The 15,240-nt window shown below is 37.8% G+C and overlaps 1 long non-coding RNA gene across 1 annotated transcript; it reads left to right on the forward strand.

The window, feature by feature from the left end:
- Positions 1 to 10,307: 10,307 nt before the first annotated feature.
- On the forward strand, positions 10,308 to 11,608 carry LOC141014293 (uncharacterized). Its single transcript, XR_012180493.1, has 4 exons — positions 10,308 to 10,376; positions 10,501 to 10,672; positions 10,917 to 11,026; positions 11,522 to 11,608. It is a non-coding gene; the product is annotated as an uncharacterized lncRNA (long non-coding RNA).
- Positions 11,609 to 15,240: the final 3,632 nt, after the last annotated feature.

Below are 15,240 nucleotides of genomic sequence, written 5' to 3' on the forward strand. Positions count from 1 at the left end.
GCTATAGGCCTAGACTGCTGGGGGATGTCCCATGATGCACTGAGCTTCTATTTCTTTCATTCCCTCTTCATCTGTACACATGCATGTCCCACTGATGCCTGTTGCTATTCCAATATCTTCCCTTCCCGTAGTTCTCTGCTTTGTCCCCTCAGTATAAGTCTGACAAAGGACCCAACCTTTGCACAAACTCCTAACATGAAAAATTAATTTAATAATGAGTAATTGAACTTGTGGCACAAATTACCACCACACTCTTACTCTCACGCTCTTACTTTCATGTTCATAAATAATGCTCCCCTCTTTAAAAAATTACATTTTATTTTGTCCTTGCTAAATACAAAGACACCACTATATAGTATAGTACATGATGCCCTCAGAATTATCATACCAGTGCTGTGTTATATAAAACAGCACAATCAACTCCGTCTGTGTTTTTACAGTAGAGGAGATTTTAAAGACTAAATGGGTGTCGATTTACCATATCAAATTCAGAAAACACACCTTTGATTTCACACAAAATATAACTTTGGAAAGAAGAAACAAAAAAGCGGGCAAAAACCTTGCGCTAAAATTCAAAAATACCTGATTTTGCGGCAAATATTTCTGAAAAGTTGCAATGAAGTTGCGGGAGCAAGTCAAAGTTGCGAAAAAAAAGTAAAAAGGGTCAATGACGTCGGAACAACGTCAAATTCGCGGTGATTGGTCAACTGGAGGGACCTACCTCTCAGGTAAGCACCCTACATCTCGTAACCGGATGTGCCGCCCACAGTCTCCTTGCATATGCTTTCATGCACAGTGTCGCTTGTTTATAGCAACTTAAACCCGTGGCGGGCGCTAAGTGGTTAATTTGTTCCGAAATTGGAGAAGTCTGAGTCACTGCGCTCTGCTACAGCTAGGGAAAATAATGGCATATGTAGAGGTAAGATAGCTCACCTGACTTTGTCGTTCCATTAAAATGAACGTGTCAGATAGTGTTTGTTCTGCATGAATTATTTCAAACTGCAGAATGAAAATTTTAAAACTTTAAAACATTAAAGAGTCCTATTTCCACTACATTGTCCTTAATTGTTGTTATATCTTCTATAGTAATTCTGACAAAGAACATCTATTTTACTATGAACTTTTGCTACTTGATATTTAGCCCATAAAGCCAGCACATATGAAATAATATTAAATATAAAATATTTCCATTGCTGAAACCTGCAGGGAGAGAAGAGGGTGCATGTGTAACAACGTGTCTTCATGCAGTGGTCTGACATTATCTGATTATAACTGGATTTATTGAGCAAGCCTAATGATAATAATAACAAAAAAATAATAGTTGCTTTGTAATTATATTGCATTAATATAACATGAGGGTTCAATAGACAGTAGTCAATTACTCTTGATAAAAAGAAACACCAGGGGGAGACAGATCCACTTTATAGGACAGTATTTCTGTCACTGTGCGGCTTCACATGTTAAGTTTCCTGTTTATCAGCTCTCATGTGACTACACCATCCACTCAGAGTCCAATGTGAACCAATTTCAACACATTATTATAGCTGTTTTAAAGATGCTTCTGGAAATATGTAACATGTTAATGCTAAATGTAAAACACTAGTATGAAAATAGGCAGTTGTAGATATACATGTAAAATACAACATTTTATAAATCAAATGAATTAACTTGAGCTGAAACACATGAATTAACATAACCTTGAAGTTAATATGATAATGATAGAATTAGTGAAAATAGTGAGGGAGAGAAGAGGGTGTGACAACTTGTGAATATATAGAGGTCTGAGTTACTATTATCTCCAAACAAGGGCAGTTATTGTGCAAACCTCAGCAATTCAGTTCTGTGCATAGTAATAAACATAACAACAATGACAAGCAAAACATTTTAACAACTGTCAATCAGGTGAGATGATGCCACTTTTGAAAACATTTTTCTTGGACAAAAAAAGTAGCAATTCGCCTAATTTTAGTGCAAAATTTGACATGATTAAGATTGTATTTCTGTAAATCATCATGTTATTTTTTCCATCTCTTCCATTTGAACACAGAGACCAGAGAAGGCCGAAGCGCAGAAAAATCCTGTGCCAGCAAAGTCTCCTCACCCCAGAAGAAGGCCCAGCAATAAAACAGCTGGGCATCAGTGTCCTATTTGTGGACTTACGTGGATATAATGCAGCATCTCAAAGTCACAGAGAAGGTGAAAAACAAAGAAGAGCTCAGTCTTTTAAGGAAGTTGGCTCACAGACAGTAAATATTTTGGAGATATTACCATTCACACACACACGCACATGGAATGGGGACTTTTTTAATATTACAGTGATAAATCCATAATGAATTGAGCAATCACAGAACATTAGATACAGCTGAGGCCATGCAGGTGCAGCATGTTTCCACAGGAGAGAGGGAACCCACAGACCTGCTCCATTTGAAACTGCTGCCTGGCCCACAACAACACACTTGGGATTCCACTCCTCATGCTGTCGACTTTAGTTTGCCAACAGTGTCAGAACCTTCTTGCTCATAACAACACACAACAACAGGAAGAAAATATGCAGTGAAATGGGCAATCAGTGAATCCTGCAAACACAGTGGTAGTGCTGAAGGTAAACAAAGATGATTTAGATTCTTCCAGACTGTAAATCATGCAAAGGTCATATGGGAGTCAAAGACCAAACCAAAGGGTATTGTAGGAGGACACTTAAACATTCAAAGTATTATTTCAAAACAAGATCAGGTTCAACACCTACTAACAGACTCCAATGTAGATTATTTATGTTTGATTGAAACATGGCTTAACTGTAATATCCCAACACATATGACTGAAGTATCAGGTTATGTATGCTTTAGGAAAGTTAGATTGATGGGCGGGGGGTGGGGAGGTGGGGGGGGTGGCGGTTGTGGAGCAATGATTTATATAAGAGAGAGTTTTAAATGTGTTGAAATTAATCTGGACACACCTTTAGAGTGTAATGCTATTAATGTAGTGTTGTCAACAAAAACGAAATTTAATATTGTAACCCTATATAATCCTCCCTCACATGGTGTCTCATTTTACCAAGATCTAGACGAACTACTTAAACAACTAAATTGTAGCTGTGAAACTATATTCTTGGGAGACTATAATATAAACTGGTTGGACAAAGGCAGCAAGCAAAAATTAAAAACAATTTATTCAAACCATAATTTTCAGCAAATAATTAAAGGACCAACGAGACTTACTAAAGTCAGCAAAACCCTTATTGACTTGGTCTTCACTAATAGAACTGAGAGAGTGACAAAGACATACAATTTAATCACAGGCCTGTCTGACCACAATATGGTTTTAATAGTTAGAAAACTTACCAAAAAACGTCTAAAATCCTGGTGCAATGGTAAACCAGAGTTTGCAGGTATTCCAAAGAACAAAACAACACAATTTGAAAATGAGTTACGATATATTAATTGGGACGATGTTATACAATCTTACAATGTAAACACCTCTTGTGATACAATGATGAAAACATTTACTGATCTGATGCAGAAATACATTCAGAAATTGAAACAGCCATGACGTTCCAGGGCTTCACCATGCTTAAATAAGGATATTCACCAGATAATGAAGAAAAGAGATCTCGCAAACAGTCATTGGTAACAAGAAATAATTCAGACACACTTATTTTCAAAGGCTTAAGAAATAAGGTAACAAAGGAGTTGCGTATGGCAAAAAGCTGTTACTTTATGCAACTAATTGCTGACTCAAAAGGGAAAAGCACAGCACTCTGGAAACATCTAAATATTTTGACTAATCGGGCATCAAATATGAAAAGATCTAACGTGGAACTGAATATAAATGGAAGAGTTGGTAATGATGTTTTGGAAATTTCAAACGAATTTAATACTTTTTTCATTAAATCAGTTGAGGAACTGGCGACTAATTTCTGACCAATTGAGTTCGAAGACATACAGAGAGATCTCTCGACTTCTTTTCATATTAAAGAGGTTAATCAAGGTTAATCAGTGAAATTGGTAAAGTTATAATGCAGTTAAGGCAATCTAAAGCTAAGGATTATTTTAGATTAGATACTTTATTTATTAAAAAACACGGTTCTGTTGTTCAAGTGCCAGTGACTCATGTAGTCAACTGCTCTATCAGAAGTAATGAATTTCCTGAGCCCTGGAAAAAGGCAATTATAACAAGGGAAGATAGGGTTAGGGTTAGGGTTAGACATACAGTACAACCAGAGGTGTCAAGTAACGAAGTACAAATACTTTGTTACCTTACTTAAGTAGAAATTTTGGGTATCTATACTTTACTGGAGTAATTATTTTTCAGCCAACTTTTTACTTCTACTCCTTACATTTTCACAAAATTATCTGTACTTTCTACTCCTTACATTTTAAAAATAGCCTAGTTACTCGTGAAATTTTGCTGCACCTCTGATGCGCCTCCGGAGAGGCACAGTATTGGCGAACCGAATCAGTGTGAACGGATAAGCCGGCGGCGCGGAGCGGGGGCGTGTCGGTCTGGTGTTCACTGTCTGATAACTGTACAGATCCTTCACTCAACAAAATATAGATACAAAGCAACGTTACATGACCATACAACAGTAACGTAGTAACTGGTTGTGTCTTTGGCAACTTATATGAGTAAAAAAATACCGCAGTTATTCGTGGAGAAGTCCGACCGACTCTTCGTCACATTTCTGCCCGAAAAACAGCGTCCCCGGCAAAAAACTTTAACTCGCCAAATGTTTGTTGCGGTGAAGACTTCAGTGAACTTTCCCCCATAAACAGCCTCCCTCCCCGCAAGTGATAGAGTCAGACAGCATCCCGTTTACTGATGGCGATTATGTAATTAAGAGAAAAACGTAACTTTGTCATTTTCCAGGATGTTTGGTGGGTCAGGATCCCAATCACAGCACATTATAACAGCATCCATATGATTATAAACAGTCAGCGGATACATGTTTAGATTAACAGGAGGACACCGGGGAAAACACATTGAAAAAAACACACACGTCATCATCATGACGTGTACCGTCACGCCTCTTTTGGAGCTGCGGCGCCGACTTTCTGTGTGAATTACACTCTTTTACACTCTTTTTTGTATGTACTTTAAAAAAAACTGTTTTCTAATGTAACATTAACTTGATATAGACATTAAAAAATGTTTTAATACATAATCCATGTCTTATTATAAATTAGGTTGTTATGGTATCAATCTGAAAGGTAAAACCATGGAATTTTACTCAATGGCCTTTGTGCCCTGTCATGTGGCCTTGGTGCCCCTAAAATGACGAAATTCCAACCCTGTCCGACACCCTATTGGTTTGTACGCGATCCATCGCCCCATAACATTATAGTCATTATGGCCTTTAGAAAAATGTTTTTTTGGGGAGGTGGGGTAGTGCACTATAGGCCCCTGTGGCGCAGCCTAAGCTTTTGTCCTTAATGGCATTTGTTCCCCTTACATTACTTTTACTTTTATACTTTAAGTAGTTTTGAAACCAGTACTTTTACACTTTTACTTGAGTAAAAAGCTTGAGTTGATACTTCAACTTCTACAGAAGTATTTTTAAACCCTAGTATCTATACTTCTACCTGAGTAATGAATGTGAATACTTTTGACACCTCTGGTGTTAATCACACCAACTAAATGTTCCCCACAATCCCCACTGGAGCATTCCAGTGGGGATTGTGGTTGCAGAGGACTCTGATAACACAATAATATTGCAGCACAGTCCTGCCACAAGACGGAGAGCTGACAACACCTCTCTTGCCCAAGTAAGCTATGCTGATTGCTATACATCCTTTCAGAAAATTTACACAAATTTTAATGTATTATCCATTGAAGCACAAGGTTGTGCTGTCTTACCTTAGACACAGCTCTGCATATTGTTGACAGTATCTCCAACATACAAGTGTAGTGTGCTTGCAGACAAGTGTTAACATTGATTTTATATTATTGTATTTTTTACTGTCACTTAGATGATTGAAAATGTTCTAAAGAACAAACCTGGAGGAGAGAGGATCATCAATGAGTATGCTCGGACAAAAAGCCTAACAGATAGCAGACGGCGTGACATGGTCAAGATATTGGTTGCACATATGACAAGTGAACATGGGTATGTTGAAATATTTATTTCATTCACAACTAAAATGTTTTTTTATGCACCATCCACGCCTAGTTTGCTGAAGGTGTCATTTACACTCCAATTAGAGCTGGGCGATATGGGAAAAAGTCATATCACAATATTTTTTTTTATATCAGACGATATCGATATATATCACGATATAAAACAATTCACTATTTTGTGAATTTTAAATGTTCCCTGCTACTCTTAATTGAGATATGAAGATATCAGAAGGTTAATTTTTAATTAAATATTTATTTTCTGTCAAAGGTGAACATGACATGTAACACACATCTTAAATCTTTCAAGTTTAAAGGAGAACATAAACAAAACAGACATTATTTTGTCAATGTCAAATGAATAAAATAGTATCAAAATATAATTAAATTTTCAGAAACTCTCCTTTGTATACATTGTTTTAAATATTGTTTTTTTAAGAACAAACAATAAAATAGAACAATAAATAGCCAAAAAAATGTCTTATACTCTCAGTGCAATTTCAAGCAGCTTTCAAAGACAACATAAATAAAATAGACATTGGCTCAACTGTTATCAGATGCTCAGAAAAAAGGCACAAGAAATCCCAATGAGTGCAGTACTGTCTCTCAGTGCTGTCAATGTTTTGGGTCAGACAGACATAAGCCTACACTAGATTGCGGGTGAGGAAGACAAGTCTATCCACTGCTTCCAGTTTTAAAGCTGCCCTGTTGCAGGTCACAATATTACCCCCTGTGCTAAATACCCTCTCAGAGGGGGTGCTGGTCGCCGGGATGCACAAGTAGCGCTTTGCCAGGCAGCTCACTCTTGGGAAGTTTTTTTCATGGATTTTCCACCACTGCAGTGGGTCCATTTCACTGTCCGCATCTGGTGCCAGCAAGTACTTGTCAAGCTCACTTTCCACTGTCTCTTTGTCAGTAAGTCCTGTGCTGGTGGTGGGACATGATTTCTTAAAGAAACTGCCCAATGATTTTCGCTGTTTCTTCTGGGTGGGTAGCACTGCAGCAGCTTCTGCCCCTTCTTCTCCTGGTCCCTCTGTTCTGGCTGAAGTGGACGGGTCCTGGTTTCCCTCCAACATCTCAGACACTGCTCTCATTTTGATGGCATCAATCTTTTCTGGCTTGGTGTATTGTACCTTAAAACGTGGATCCACCAAGGTTGCAACATCAAGCAGGTCATCTGTTTTCTGGTCAGCATACTTTTCGTCCAGGTATGCCATGACTGTCATCTTCATGTCCTTTGTGAGTTGTGATTCATCGTCAGAAGTTTTCAGAATCTGTGTTTTGAAGAGATGCAGCATTGGCTTCAGGTATGACACACTCACATAACATTCACCAGAGAGTGAATCAGTGAACTCCAGTAGAGAATTCAGGGCCTCATGCATAGCCTCCAGCACTTCTAGGTCTTGCCAGGAGGGAACCAAGTGCCTGGTCTTCTTATCTGCACCCAGTACCTGAGAGATGGCTTTCTGTTGTTCCAACACCCTCTCAATCATTTTCTGACGTGAGCCCCACCTGGTGGGTGACTCTGTCACCAGCTTGTGTTGGGGTAGGTGAAACTCTTCCTGAGCAGCAGCCAAGTCTCTCTTCTTCTTCCACGAGAAAGAGAAGGAAGCCACCACTTTCTTACAAACACCCACAGCTCGCTCCACCCTCTTGTCTTTTCCTGCTCTCTCTGAGGAAAAAAGATAAACAGCATAAATTAAACTGTTGTTATTTTACAGTATATATTGTTCCTGTTTTTGTGTCTCTTGTTTAAATTGATATTTTACATATCCTTGTTTTTTTATACTTCTTGTTTACTATTTGTTATTTCCTTATTCTCTCTATTTTTGCTATCACTTTGTTGCTGTATGCTAATGTGGGATTTCAAGCTCATTCCTCCTTATTTATTTGAGCTGGACATTTCTAAACATTTCCTTAACAGTTCCTAGTTTCTAAAGTAATTAGGAACTTAAATAAAACAATTTAGGAATTGAAATTTACATAAATATTCAATTAATCAAAAAAAAAAGATTACTTACAGTAATGTGAAAACATCCAACAGTACAATAAGTTAAATGCTAAGTTAACATGCCAGAATTTAATCACCCTGTCCAGATTTTGTTATTGTTTGCATATTGCAACACTGTACATACATTTATTTTTTATATATGATATTGATGAAATTACAAATTATTTCAGCAGAGGCAGGGATATATGCAGCAGAGGGGGGCTTACCAACAGCTGAGTGAAGTCGATGCCCAAAGCATTGCAGCCGAGTCCAGTTGTTGAGGGATGTGGCCTTGACTATATTCGTCCCACTGTCTGTTGTGATGCAGACTTGTTTGTCTTCACTCAAGCCCCAGGATGCAAGTGCTTCTGACAGTCCTGCAGCAATTATTTCACCTGTATGGTCTTCCGGAAAGTACACCGTTTGAAGGCATTTGCTTATCAGATTCCAGTCTTTGTCTATGAAGTGGGCAGTGAGGCTCATGTATGGCTCAGATGTGCGACTGGACCACATATCTGACGTGGTAGCAAAGTGTGCTACATTTTGCAGTTCTTTCTCGACTCTCTCTCTACACTCATTATACATCTGTGGGAGTGTGGTGTGGGAGAAATGTTTACGCCCAGGTAGTTTGTAACGAGGGTCCACAACTTTTAGCATCCACTTGAACCCCTTATTTTCCACTGTGCTTATTGGTAGCATGTCTTTTGCAATACAATAAGCTACTGCATTTGTTATATCACGGTGTCTCTTCGATTTTTTGTCATAAGGTATGACACTGGATAAAGGAGACTCTATGGTCTTCTGTTGCTGCTGCACAGGCGTTGTTTTGGGGGGAAGACTAGTACTTGTTCCGGGCTGTGTTTGTAAAAGTTCTCCGTGCTCAAGCGGGTGGCGCTGCTTCAGGTGATGGAAAAGATTAGTGGTATTCCCCGTCTTTGTCGGAACATGTGCTTGACATAATTTGCAGTGCACACTGCTCTGTTTCGTGTCGGACTTTAAAAAACCAAAATGCCTCCACACCACCGAACTTTTCGGGCCCTTCTTGTCAACGATGTCATCCCTTACGTCTTGGGCTTCCGTCATTTCCTTCGTCGGAGCACTCATTTTCTTTTTTTTAAACTGCTGCAGCAGCACAAACAAACACGCCGCGACTAGCTGCTGGCATGGCTCTATTCCAGCCACGTGATTGGTTCAGTGCGGCGCAACTCTCGTTGTCATTGGCTATTCGTATTGTCTGTCAAAATATGGACGAATGTAATCTATCGAAAATTATATCGACCATGTTTCATATCTCTATCGAGGAAAAGTTTTCATTGATAATTATCATTATCGTTTTATCGCCCAGCCCTAACTCCAATACTTCCAACGGTGCTCATAGTGTCTATCTGTGTAGGACAAGTCCTTCAAGGCGTGTCAAAGAGGATTACGCAAAGGGGATCATCAGCTTGTTTCCATACCTGGCTGATCCAAGGAGCAAGTTGGGTTATGTAAGTACAGAAAACAATAAATTCAGCATTTACTCTTCACTTCTAAACTCAAGACATTTTTCAGGCATGATGTATATCTAGATTTTTTTGCTTGGCTATGGTTTGAGTAAAACTAAAGATACTAACATTTATGCATGTCCACCATCTCTGCCATCTTTCCCTAACTCTTACTTTAAAACCCTTTCCTGACTTTGAGTTTAAAACCCTTTTTTAGTTTAGTACTCCAGTCCTGAGCAAGTTCAGCTCAGCTGCTGAAGTTTTAAGATTAAAAGTGTGAAGATATTTTCTCCTGCTGATTTAAACATATTCAAAATATTTCATTTTGAATAACACCTTTTAGGAGCATTATTACAATGCAGAAGATGGGAGTATCTGGCTTGGAGACTGAAGTTTGTCCAAAAGGAAGCTTCTGGTGGACAAAAGAAGGCCATGAGACTGTCAAAAACACAAACAGGTATGTGTTATTGTTACCTGGAACCAAACTGTACACATGAAAAACCTGGCAGAGTTCCCAAGCCTTATTTATTAAATCCTAGGACACTGTCATGTCCATATCCACTGTTACAGGGTGCCCAACAGCTGATCGAGACTTGAGAGAGGACAGTCACCTAATGACAGACATCTTGTGCTCTGAGGCCTTTGCACTGACGAAGCATACAGCTGATGAAGGAATTGTTATGACTAAGATGAGGCAGACCTTCAACTATCGCCAAAATATCATTCATGATCCAGTGAAGTCCTCTGACATCTTTCTGGCCTTCCCGAGATTCCTGGACATAGAAGTATTAGTACGTTGATCTTAAACTACCTTCATTGTAACTTGTAAAAATTGACTTGCATGTTGGAAAAAAGTGACTATTAAAATTGTATGAGTTAAGGAGATTTAACAACTTGACCTCATCTATTCTACAGATTGAGCAAGATTTTACTTTGCTGTTTGATGATGCCATCTCTGCAAAGTTCCTGGAGAAGTGGCCCACTACATACAAGAAAAAAGTCCTCGAGCAAAGCTGTGGTCTCACACAGTCAGATGACCTTCAGTACCTCATTCAGAATGCGGAATCCACAGCAGAAGTGGAAAGTGGTGAGGCAAAAATAAATGCATTATATTGTTGTTGTTCTGGTTTGGTTGTGATAAGATTTAATGTTTTAGGAAAGAGCACTTGATGTAGTTAATTTCATTGTATTTTGTATAAATGGGAGCATAAGAAGTGCAACACTGCCACCTGCTTACCATTTTCGGTACAGCAAGTAGTGATTTGTTTTTTGTATTAAACTTTATTATGGAAGTGTTTTTTTGTTTTTTTCTTTATTACTTGTTCTTTCAGGATGGGACCTGATCCTTGTACACCTGCTGCCACCGTCACCTCATGGCCGCAAGAGACCAGGAAAGCTCTCCGCCAGACAAGCATGTGAGAATCTTGTGAAGTTCATCAAGGTAAGGCTGCAATACAGGAAACATCACTAGCTATATCACGCTACATGTTGTATTTTTGTAGTTTTTTACTGGATGAACAGTCATAATTTGCATATATCAACATTTCTCTCTCTTCCTATAGCCAACACTTATTTTTTCTTCAGTTCTAAACTTTGACCTTTTCTCACTTAAGTTGACACAACACTAATGCCACCTTGTGGTCTGAATGTGCAACATTACAAATGAAAACTTGTGTAATACATTAACTTTATTTTTAAACACTTCCATATGAATTGTGAATCATGAACTATTATAGTGAATAAAAGATACAAAAGTCATTCCAAACGTTCATTTTATTGCAACTAGAAATGCAACTAGCTAGTAGTTTTGTCCCTAATCCTAACAAGTCTAATCATGTCATGTTATCTGTATGTTTTTTTTTTTTTAGATGTTTTTTCCAACTATTTTCAGATGGTTCATTTTAACAGCAGACTAATGAAACTCTTTGTGTCACAGACGGGGACCAGCATCCAGGGGCATCTCGATGGCATCACAGAAAGCCTTCAACCATACCTGCTTGCAGTGGGAACTCAGAGGAGTGTGATTCACAAGTACTTTATTGTCATTGACAAACATGCAATACCTTGTAAATCATCCGGCTCTCTTGCCTGTTTTGATGAGCTTTTCAAAGCTCACTTTGTCTTTGGTACTTCAACCACGATCTGGTCAATGTGTACAACTTCCTGCAGACAACCATTTATGAAATCGATATTGATACAACCAAGGTGAATCCTAGAGTTGCAGAGTTGAGGGCTCGGATGCTGCGTTGAGTAGATTGTCTTTTTTTTCTGTGAGGGCTTCACTACAGAATTAAGGTGATCTGAAATGTTCTGTTTTATTTGTAAGAGCTCTCAGGCAAATGCTAATTCCCTGACAAAGCACTTGAAAGTGATCCACGGTCTTTGCTCTGGTTTCTGATCTATTTATTTTACCTTTAAAAACCTTGCAGTGTATAATGACTGAGTGTAAGAAGTTATATAGTGAGTGAAATTCAGTTATATTTATAATAAAGTTAAATTCTATTTAGAGTCAAATTCAATTCATCATAAATTTTATTTGGAGTAAAATTCAGTTCTATTTATAGTAAAATTTAACTCTATTTTGAATAAAATTCAATTCTATTTATGATAAAATTTAATTCTATTTTTTTTGTGACAAAGTTTTTTTTGAACATTATATTACAAACATAGTGCCATCGCCCTGTCATTAAAGATTCTTTAAAGGAAAAGAAAAAGAAAAAAAATATATACATATATATTGTACACATAAGTAAACAGAAAGAGGGGAAGTAAGGGACAGGAGATAAGTCGACCTACAAAGATAAAGTAAGCAAGAAAAAATAAAAAATAAAAATTTCCTGACCCACCAGTGGGAGAAATTTAATTCTATTTTGAATAAAATTCAGTTCTATTTATAATAAAATTTAATTCTATTTTGAGTAAAATTCACTTCTGTAAAGAGTAAAATTCAGTTCTATACTAGGGTAGAGGAGTTTTTATTTTATACTAAATGGAGTGAATTATTATGTAAAGTATTTGCACTAAATAGAGTAAATTTAACTCTGAAAGTTTAACTCTGCCATGAGAGTAAATTTTACTCCATTCAGACTGGGACCAAATGTTGTCTTTTTTAGAGTAAAATTTTATTCAATTTGAGTAAAATTTACTCAACCAATTTTACTGTGTACCAAATTATGTAATTAACTTCATAAATGTGTATACTGTAGTTTTGTCTAACCTGTGGCAAGGTGAAAGGTTCTGCTCTCTGCTCTTCTCTTTGGCTGGCATCTTCATTACTTTCTTGAGAATAACACAAGTCCATTATTCATCAAAAACATAAGATAAAGAGGGGGAGAGATGGGGTAGGGACAGAGACAGAGAGATAGTAGTTGTTACAATAATATTGTAAAGTTAGTGAGAGAACATTTAGCTTAACAAGTTCAACTCAAATATACATACATGCATAGGATACTGTATACAATACATATCAATCTTAATGTTGTATTAATGTTCATATTACTGTTATTGTGTACTGTCCAAATATTTGGACAACTTGTATTTTGATGCTTTGGCAACATTGTTGTTGAAACGTTCATGCCAGTAAAGCCTTTTGAATTGAACTGAATTCACTTCACAAGGTGAATAGTTAGCTAATTAACAGTAGTTGCTGTAAATGCTGTAATGTTACCGATCGTTTCAACATGATGTTACATCAGCCTTAAGGTCTTTAAACACCAGGTACGTTATGAATAAACAACACGAAAAACACCCGTGCCAGCTGTGCACATTTTGGTGAAGCTATCCTTTCAGATTCATAACTGTTGCAGTATGTCCACAAATGTCAGGACTTGAATGATATTGGGTATGGCAGTCTATAAGTAATATAGTATCTTATACATAACTGTTAAACAGTATACCTTAAGCTCGTAAGACAGAGGACAAGAACCGGGCTTATGGCGTTATATTTGAGTCAAAAGTCGCGCGAGCGATAACACATCTGCACACGCGCAGATTTCAACTGCCACGCGCACTTGTTTGATCTTTGCGCGCATATTCAGCAACAGAGTGAAGCAGAGGCAGGTGCGAGCGAGTAAAAAACGACAGCGACATGCACAACAACACTGTGCAGCTGCTTTGCGTGCGCTGGCTCGCTCTCTCTCTCCCCTGTGCTCTGCTGTGGAGCTCTGCTCACTGGAAGCAAGGACTTTTGACACTTTGGGGGTTGAGACCAAGGCTGACCCCGGCCCTCTTATAATTGGTCATTTTCCAGCCCCCCACGTGGGTGCCTTTTCAGTTTTCTGCTGATGACAGCTTCCGTCACAGACAGGAAGCTCAGTGGTAGCAGAGGCAAATTGGAAGAAGAAGAAGGAGAAGAAGAAGAAGAAGAAGAAGAAGAGCAGTAATGGCGACACCTGAAGATTTACCGGTAAGTAACAACCTTGCTTATTAGTGATGTTGAGTCAGAAGGGTTCCATTCGTTCTCTCTTGGTATTTCTCTATCCACCTTTCTCCCAACTTCACACAATGGAAGCCGTTTTTTATCATCAGGTGGAACTGTATGTTTACGTTTCGATGGTTTCAGTAGCTGTCATAGTGGTGGCAAACCCATGGATCTAACGCTGGCTTTTAACTATGTATCAATCCCCAGTCAATTCATGTTTTTTTGCTTTACAAGTATTGATGAGGCGCCGTTAGTTTTCAGCTCTTTTAATATATCGTTCCATCGTCCTTGCCAACATCAACACCGTAAGAGCTGTTACGTGAACACAAAATATATACAAATCAATAAATGTAGCTATATACAAATTCATAACAATACAATAACAATAACAATACAATAACTTTACAGTCACTATCACTAAAACATCAGAAGACACAACAAACGATACCTTGTTGCCATTTTGGCGGGGAGCTCACAAGATATTGAAATATATGTAGCAAAGCACACTCCTTGCTTCCTTTTCGTGTACTCTCTATGACAGTTAACTTTCTCCCATTATATCTGTAGTTATGACAACAAAGTTATATGATAAAGATTCGAAACAACAAAATAGAATAATGATACTACTACTACTACTACTAATAATAATATGGATTAGAATATATAATTAATTGTAAATAAAAACATGCACTGTTTTATATGTCTTTTACAATGAACATCATACAAATGATCATACAGTAGTTAAAAGTCAGCGTTAGATCCATGGGTTTGCCGCGACACGGAGCAGAGACCTGCAGTCCGGTGGTGCAGTCTGTCTCTCTGAAGCAGAGGATGGTGGTCGTCTTCATTTCCGTCATTTATTGAGGAAATACGGTAACTAACCATCACAATTAATGATGTAACATTAAATAAAACCAACATAGCGGTCGGAAATACTAATATTATTTATTGTTATTTACTAGTAAGCCATGTTCTAAGCGAGATAATATATAGTGAATTGGCCGAAAAACAACTCCCTGAAACCCCATTACATATGTGTGTTTACAGGGCATGTGTTGTCTGATATGAACTTCTGCCTTTTTTATATGTATGAAATGTTTTATGTGAATAAGGATCATAATTTTTAATGCGATCTTTAAAGTTCTGCTTTCCATGTCAACAGGGCATCCTAAGACATGAGATGATTTCGAGGCTCAAAAAAAAGTTAGAGTCAGCTCTCTCAAGAGCACCTCTTG

The sequence above is a fragment of the Pagrus major genome, chromosome 19 (assembly GCF_040436345.1).
Source record: "Pagrus major chromosome 19, Pma_NU_1.0".
Classification (NCBI taxonomy): domain Eukaryota; kingdom Metazoa; phylum Chordata; class Actinopteri; order Spariformes; family Sparidae; genus Pagrus; species Pagrus major.